General features: G+C 39.8%; 1 long non-coding RNA gene across 2 annotated transcripts; it reads right to left on the bottom strand.

Moving 5' to 3' along the window:
- Positions 1–1947: 1947 nt before the first annotated feature.
- Positions 1948–5934, bottom strand: LOC131694960 (uncharacterized). Of its 2 annotated transcripts, XR_009306565.1 has the most exons (9): positions 5650–5934; positions 5538–5567; positions 4727–5478; positions 4450–4590; positions 4052–4377; positions 3704–3961; positions 2436–3395; positions 2260–2373; positions 1948–2200 (listed from the first exon to the last, which is right to left on the bottom strand). It is a non-coding gene; the product is annotated as an uncharacterized LOC131694960 (long non-coding RNA). The 2 variants fall into 2 exon arrangements; XR_009306566.1 differs by lacking the exon at positions 5650–5934 and having other exon boundaries at positions 5538–5630.
- Positions 5935–7999: the final 2065 nt, after the last annotated feature.

Below are 7999 nucleotides of genomic sequence, written 5' to 3'. Positions count from 1 at the left end.
ATTTGCTTTGTTCGGGTGTGCTGCAAATAATATTATTAAAATTTAATTGTTTTAAACTAGAAACAATCACACTTCCAGTAATATTTTTAAACTTACCATTCAAATTCGAAATATTGAATTTCTAAATTACGAAATATTGACAGGTTGCGATGAAAAAAATACAAAAAATTACCAATCTTGTGTTTTCTTATATTTTTTCATTGCAACCTGTCAAAATTTCGCGAGCCTCCGTGCGAAATAATACCGCTGACCATTATTTCGCAAGGAAAAAGTTTGCCTTGGTGACAGCGCATAGAAAGCAGCGCTGTCTCGCGGAAGTATTATGAAACTTATCGTTTGTCGAACCGTGTCTCAGCTAACTTCATTTTTCGTTATCGTTTTCGCGAGAGCTGCGTACCGCTTACGAAATGGAAACGAAAATTTTTTTCGCGAGCATTTCGCGACGTTTTTTATGCATAGGTTTTGTATAGGAAATTTCATTTCGCAAGAGGTCCATACTTAGCTATAAGCTTAGTATGCACCTCTTGCGAAATGAGGTCGCGAAATATTTTTCCTTCTTCCGTGCGGAATTTTGACATTTGCTCGCGAAAACTAGTCTGTGTGTTTGCTGTTAGATGTCGCTTTTGATAACTGGAAAACGACATCAGCTGTTGTTTGTTTATTTCTTTTTTATATTTCTGTTGTCATTTAAATGTTTTAAATGATGTATTTTATTAATTCATCACGGATGTGTATGAAATCGGTAACAATTGTAAACCTATTTGCCATTCATGAAGCTCTCAGGGAAGTGACGTACTCAGCGTGAATCATATTTCGAGCATGATTAATCATAATGCTTATTTGTGACGGTTCCGGATGTCTCGGGGAAGTTCAGTCTGACCAATTTAGACAGCACAATTCCTGCAATCGGAAATTTAAATCATTGGCTGGCCATTTTCTATCTAAATTGGCTGCTTCTACCGGTTCCAGAAGACCCAGGGAAATGATCGAAATTCGCTCAAACCAAATCTATTGTAATTGTCCGAATCGTAACTCTTAATCGGCGTTTGACCATTAAGAAGCAAATCTGATTGCCTTGGCCGCCTTTACAAGTCTCGGGGAAACTACCTTTCGAAACACGCTTCGGAATCCGGAAATATAACGCAAATATAACAACCGACTCCGACTCAATCGGTTTCAGATCGAACCAAACCCTAGGCTTTAAACTTTGGCTGACTTTAAAAATCGATTATGATAACAATGGCTACTACTAAATGTTCTGGAAGTCTCAGGGAATGCTACCAATAATCAGTAAGGATACAAACCTATTTTTGGTATAACAATTGTGAGAATCGTAGTTCAAATTTATTGCCATAAGTAATTCGTGGTAATTCTTATTGCATGAAACACTAGAGAGGTTTAAGGAATTGCGCATATTGCTACTACTTGCATTACTGCCACAAGAAGCATAATTGTCCCATGTGTATAGGGATTCCCATAGCACATGGGACAGTTTTGCTTCTAGCGGCAGAATACCTCACACAAAAAATGCTGTTCAAGTCTGATATTACACCGAAAGTTAGACGAATTAACTGAATTCTAATTTGATTGTCAGATTGACCCTGTATGTAAATTATGGAAAAGATGTTATAAGCCTCAGTCATAATACAATAATACGTTATAATCCATTTAAAACGAGTGTATTGCTAGTTAGGCACTTTCCAGCTAGGTCCTTTCATAATCAGTTCGGTCATAAAAATCAATTAGGCCCTTTTATTAATTGTTGTAAAATCGCTATCAAAATTCTTCATGATCAAATGTTGCGTTATGTACGTGCTCGGGAAGATATTTGTTAATGGAAAACATGAAATTTCAATTTGTTACATTTTGCAGTTAGGCCCTTTTCAAATGTTTGGATAGAACTGGGTAGATAAATTGTAATTTTAATTGTAAATTTATTACCCTGTTGGTTACATATGTCAGGTCAAGGAAGAAAAAAAATTAATAAAATTATAAATTCAGAATCATAACAAGTATGACCCAAAAAAGCTCCTATGCCTTTCACCAGTAGCTGGTCGAAAACACTTTACGGTGCGATCTTTTCAATTTCGTCCGAGTTCTCCGCGTCTAGCAACTGAATCTTTTTCCAGAAGTGTTTTTCGATTGATCTGCAAATCATCATGCTTCGATCACTGCCCACTAGGTTGATGGTGATTCCGTTCTGTTAAAGAAGTAGGAAGAAATACAATCTATAGGATCACAAGAATGAGTCACACTTACCGAATCTACCGGTGCGTCTAATTCGATGTAGATACGTTTCGCAATCGGCTCGTCCCTGCTAATCCATCGGCAGGTCGAAGTTGATGACAATGGTCACCTGTTCAACATCGATACCTAAGGCGGAAGAATCTCTCCGTAACCTGGTGCTGCAGCCAGAATCAAGTGGTGGAACTTACCCCTAGATAAAACGTTCGTTGCAATCAATACCTTCTCTAGTCCGGCTCAGGATCGATCCAGAACGGCCAACCGTTGCTCCGCCGTTAGATCACCGGACAGTACCGCTACTGAGTGATTATCCTGGTCCAACCGGCCGTTTTGCGTGCCTGTTTCGATCGATTAACAATGCCGAAAATAAGTTTACTTGGAGTTTACAACTGTCCTATACATCATATGACAGAAAATGATCGCTTGTCCGACGGTAATCACACCGTACATGTTTGAAATTGCTTGATATTTCTCGTCCTGGTTGCGGCATTTGACGTAGTAGTGTTTGGTGTTATCGAGTGATTCTTGCTCCCGCACCAGAAGAATCATGATCGGATTGGTTACGATGTACTGGGCGAATCCCATCACCTCCCGCTCGTACGTGAACAGCGATCATAACGCCCGTCTCGTCCGGTACAAAAATTGCAATCTTCTTAAGGTCGAACGCCCGGCTGTTCCGATGATGATATGATTAGTCAGCTTCGCCCCTTTGACGATCTTCTCACCGCGAACGGTTTAACCAAGTTCGATTTCCGCACAAAACTTTGCCGTTTTGCAGCTACTTTCCCCTTCTGAATTGCCAGTTCATACGTGGGGAAAGGCAAATCACCTGCGGATAGTTTTTCAACGGATCGACTCGATTGAGCATTGCCAGCACGAAGGCAGTGGTTTTTCTTGTTCCCGACCAACTCTGGGCGATTATGTTCTGTGGCGGATCGGCCAACAGAGTAGGTTGAGCCGTCTTCTGAATCTTGGAAGGAGCGTTGAAACCAATAGCATAGACTTCCTGAAGCAGTTCCGAATTCATGTGCAAAGCTTCGAAAGTTTTAACCAAGTATAGCGGCGAAGAAGGATCCTTCACCTCCAGATCCAGCTTTGATTCTACTAGACTTTTGCGAATAAGTTTAATTAGCAAACTTGCATCCGCCGGGCTAAAAGATGAATCATGGATAATTTTAAAGCTGATATGAAATATTTCTGGAGAAAAATTTGAATAGGACGTAAGTAACAATAAGATTCTTTTTGGTGTGTTTCTCTTCTGTTAATTACTCGGTCGTTTCAATATTTAGTACTCAACTCTTTGCCTAATATTCTAGTAAAAACTATCGGCTTTCGATATGTACTGGAAAATTAGTGTAAAGTGTTATAAAGACGTAATAATCGAAACAGAAAGTAAACAGAGAGAGGCTCTCAATGTTACTTATGTCCTAATCAAAATTTTCTCCAGATTTCGACTTACTTGAATGCCTCTGCATCTTCCGTGGAGGAAGCTGTTTCTCCATTTTTGCTAGCAGCTTTTTTTTTTCTTCAGGAGCTGCTAAAGTCTTAATTTCTGTAGCTACCGAAAACAAAACTGCAGGTGCAGCCGTTTCTACGGGAGTAATTTGATCGCTGGTTCTACTGGCGGTGAACTAGAAGGTTTTTCCGCATTCTCTTTCTTTGGGCTGTCAGCCGCCGGCTCTGGTTCCTTATCCTTAGGGATACTCAGATCGATAACCTACTTGTATTGAAAAGAAAAATTCAAAACCTATGGAAATATTATCGCTCCAAAAATAGGTTAGTTCGTTATGACAAAAAAAACACTTACCGAGTGCAGAAATTTCCTGATCCTCCCTCCACCTTTTGACCCAGTTATCGGCAGCACTTGCCATCGTTTCGACCGGGTATTAAAATTCAAAAGCTACAATATATGGAAAAAGGTCCCAAACAGCACGGATACTGTCACTCCGGTGGTTTATTCCTTGCAATTGGCTGAACTTTTGCCCAGAGCGACCTTGCGGAAAAAAACGCCTTCTTTTGTCTGCTCACTTCGCTGCCATGAAACCGATGATGAGCGCTTTTTTCCAAACGAGTCACACGGTTGGCCCGATTGAATATGTCGCGCGTGTAGAGTATGCTTCCATTATGTTTGTTCTGTAAATTGACAAGGACATCTAAATATGCAAAGGAATGCTTGGAGGAGAGAAGCTACTGTTAAACACATACCGAAAGAGAAAGTCCTTCCCGAGGATCTTGATGTTGTATTTACTGTTGGCCCATTATCACCGTGTTCTGCTGCTGGGTGGTTACCATGGCATTATGTTGCTGGTGTTCGGTGATGTGTATCCGCTATGGTTGCTGTTCGATCTGAAAAAAAAAATATGATGAAAAATATCCGTGAATGAGTGAACGCGAGCTTTTGAAAGAATAGGGTATTACATTACAATGTACTGAACACGGTACTGATCCTTCGAAACTAAAAAAGGTAGTAAAAATGACTCACCTTGCTGCACCAACTGAATAAAAAAAGTCCTCCTGCACGCGGCGTGGTACAGTACAGTATGCTGCTGCTACTGTGTTTGAAGGTGCTGTTGATGTATCTTTTTTTTGCGGTTGACCAATGGTCTTCTACATTTGGCCCTGATTGGCTTGGATCGATTGCACGTCAGTTGAACGTTGTTGCTACCGATCTGTCGGATGATGGTCATGGTCTGGGGGAAATCTTAATTTTCTGATGTTGCTGGCGATAAGCACTGGAATTGTGGTTGCTAGCTGCTGCTGGGATGGAATCACGAGCACTGTGGAGGCAGCGATATTTTCATGCAAGCAACTGGTAGGAGCCAAGGCAGTAATATGACGTTTGTGTTTGACTCTGATTTCTCTACATCAGGGAGGTAACCGCTGGTAAGAATAGTGGCAGGCAAGTTTTACGACAGAATGTGCCGATAAAGTGTGTCCGTTGGGTCCATTATTCGTAAAAAAAGCTCTTGTTGCTTTGTTGGTTCTGAGCTGTAATTGCTGTGGTTCTTTTTTGAGAGATTGTTGGTAGCTGCTGGATTTGGAGTTGTTGGTACTGCTACGGTTGTATCGATTTAATGTTGGTTGGCTGATTGCCAGATCCGGGATGTTGAGTCAAGTTGAGCTGATTTGTAGCATCTGGTTGTTGTTGATGAAAACTTATCAAGTAGATAGATGGCTGCTGCTTCTGCTGCTGACGAAAAATGCTGCTCTTGTGGCTGCTTTGTTCGGGTGTGCCTGTAAATAATAATAATTACTAGAAACAATCACAATTCCAAAAATATTTTAAAACTTACCATTCAAATTCAAAATATTGATTCTCAAAACTACAAAATTTTGACAGGTCGCGATGAAAAAAAATACAAAAAATTACTAATCTTGTGTTTTTTTATATGTTTTCATTGCAACCTGTCAAAATTTCGCGAGCCTCCGTGCGAAATAATACCATTGACCATTATTTCGCAAGGAAAAAGTTTGCCTTGGTGACAGCGCATAGAAAGCAGCGCTGTCTCGCGGAAGTATTATGAAACTTATCGTTTGTCGAACCGTGTCTCGGCTAACTGCATTTTTCGTTATCGTTTTCGCGAGAGCTGCGTACCGCTTACGAAATGGAAACGAAAATTTTTTTCGCGAGCATTTCGCGACGTTTTTTATGCATAGGTTTTGTATAGGAAATTTCATTTCGCAAGAGGTGCATACTTAGCTATAGCCGGAACGGCGAGAGCAGCGTTGTCAGATGGTTTTATTTTATAGCAGTATATGAAATATTGACCTTTTCTACTCCCGTTAAAAAAGAAACGGTGCCGAATTATTTCGCGAGGAAAACAAAAAATTGCAAAAACCGATTGAGGTTAAGTATTTTGTGAGGCAAACAAACCAAACTGACTTTGCATCTGTGGTTGTAAATGAGCTGTCAGAAATCTTAATACTAGAAATATCGCTATTTATCGGTATCCAGCCCTTGTCGTTCGATTTCACGAATACTAATGCAGGTTCTTGATTGAAAACAATCCCATTTGCTTATGCCATCTTTCTTTATTATTTTCCACCGAGTTTGATACAGTGTTTGTGTCATGTGACGTGTACGTACGTAGGAAGGCATATGAAGCTAATGTATGCACCCCAGAGGTTACATGCAAGCAATTAGTGGCAAATTATAGTTATCTTTAATATCAATTAAAAATTTTATTCACTGAACTCGACAGGTTTGGGATTTGGTTGCTTTTCATGAGATTAAACCGGTATAGAGTACAAAAACCGGTTTAACACCGATAACTCGATATATCTGGCAACGATGTTCTGAAGACACTTGACATTTTACATTGACAAGTGTGAAACCAGATGTCGACATAGATTTTTCATTAGGGCTTAAATCGCAAATGTAAACAAACTGCGTTTTCGCTATTACGACATTATGCAACAAAAATACTACAAGATTGAGGTGAAAATTAGTTAAAATGGTTTTTAGTTCGATGTATAATTAAAGAAAACAAAACGGCGAAACATGCATTTTCTTCGAGATTTCGACTTAGGCCCTTCTTCTCATATGGAATATAAAGGCCAAACTTACATTTTTAGACAGAAGCGGGCGTACGGTTGTTATTCACAAATAAAAGAATAAACGGCGATTCTGTTATATAAATGATAAGCATATATCTACTATGATCATGTCTACTCGATAGTTGTTGCACATAAACATTCGAATATTTCGATATTTTCATGAAATTTGAAGAAAAGATTCACGCGCCCTTTCTTTTACATTGGGTTTCTATGCGCCCATTTGCTGAGCCCTATTAAAAAGTATACTGTCAAGCTCGCCCATTTACCCAGCCCTACCCAGCAAGACAGAGTCAGTTTAGCCCATTTACCGCGCCCTTCTGAAAATTATGTACACGGTTTAGCCCTTCCGCAAATGGTGGTTGCTGAAGGGCGAAATCACGACTGGGATGCAAATAGGACGTAAGCATTTTTTTAGTTTCTACCCACTAAAAGCACATAGGAATTAAATTCTTTGTTATATTGTCATAAGGTTTAACGAAAAATGCTTCCGGAAAAACACGGTCATAAAGTAATTTATACCTACAATAAAAACTACATTTAGAAAACCTTCGCCGAATATTGAAACTGATTTTTCTCCATTTGAGTACATTGCGACTTAGGCCCTAATGAAAGATCTGTGTCGATGTGAAGGTTGTATATCGAATATGTACAGAATCCACCTACGAGTTTAATACACTGAAAACTTAAAATACTCAATTTTGTGTTTGATTAACACCAAAAAAAGTGTTTTTTTTTCAAGTGGAAAGTGGATGTGTGGTACAACGATAATGCACCGACAACACTGCCAGTAACGTATGACGCGGCTCTCAAATATATCCTACCTTGTATAACCTTGTATACACAACCTTGACACGTTACCGTAACGGCAGCTACATACACATTCATACAGCACCGACAATCGTCTTTCGTATCGAGCAGTCAACGAGGTAAGACCTATTTAGCGCAATGCGTTGGGTGATTCCCTAGTTCCGGAATATTCACAAATGGGTACTTGATTTTATCAGTACAGGTTAAACTAGATGCTGGCGATCGGTTGGCTATTGAAACGTTGTTCTAGGCTATCCGCCGTAACTTGCCGTTTACTGTAAAAGTAGTGTGGGTATTTACACCCTGGGACGGGACCTGCGGAAAGAAAAAAAAGCGTGTCAAATTGATCCAGCACGCAAATGTCAGATTGAACCGGCTGTCCTCAGAGTAA

This window comes from Topomyia yanbarensis, unplaced genomic scaffold (assembly GCF_030247195.1).
Source record: "Topomyia yanbarensis strain Yona2022 unplaced genomic scaffold, ASM3024719v1 HiC_scaffold_21, whole genome shotgun sequence".
Lineage (NCBI taxonomy): Eukaryota > Metazoa > Arthropoda > Insecta > Diptera > Culicidae > Topomyia > Topomyia yanbarensis.
This window is presented reverse-complemented; position numbering and strand designations above follow the sequence as displayed.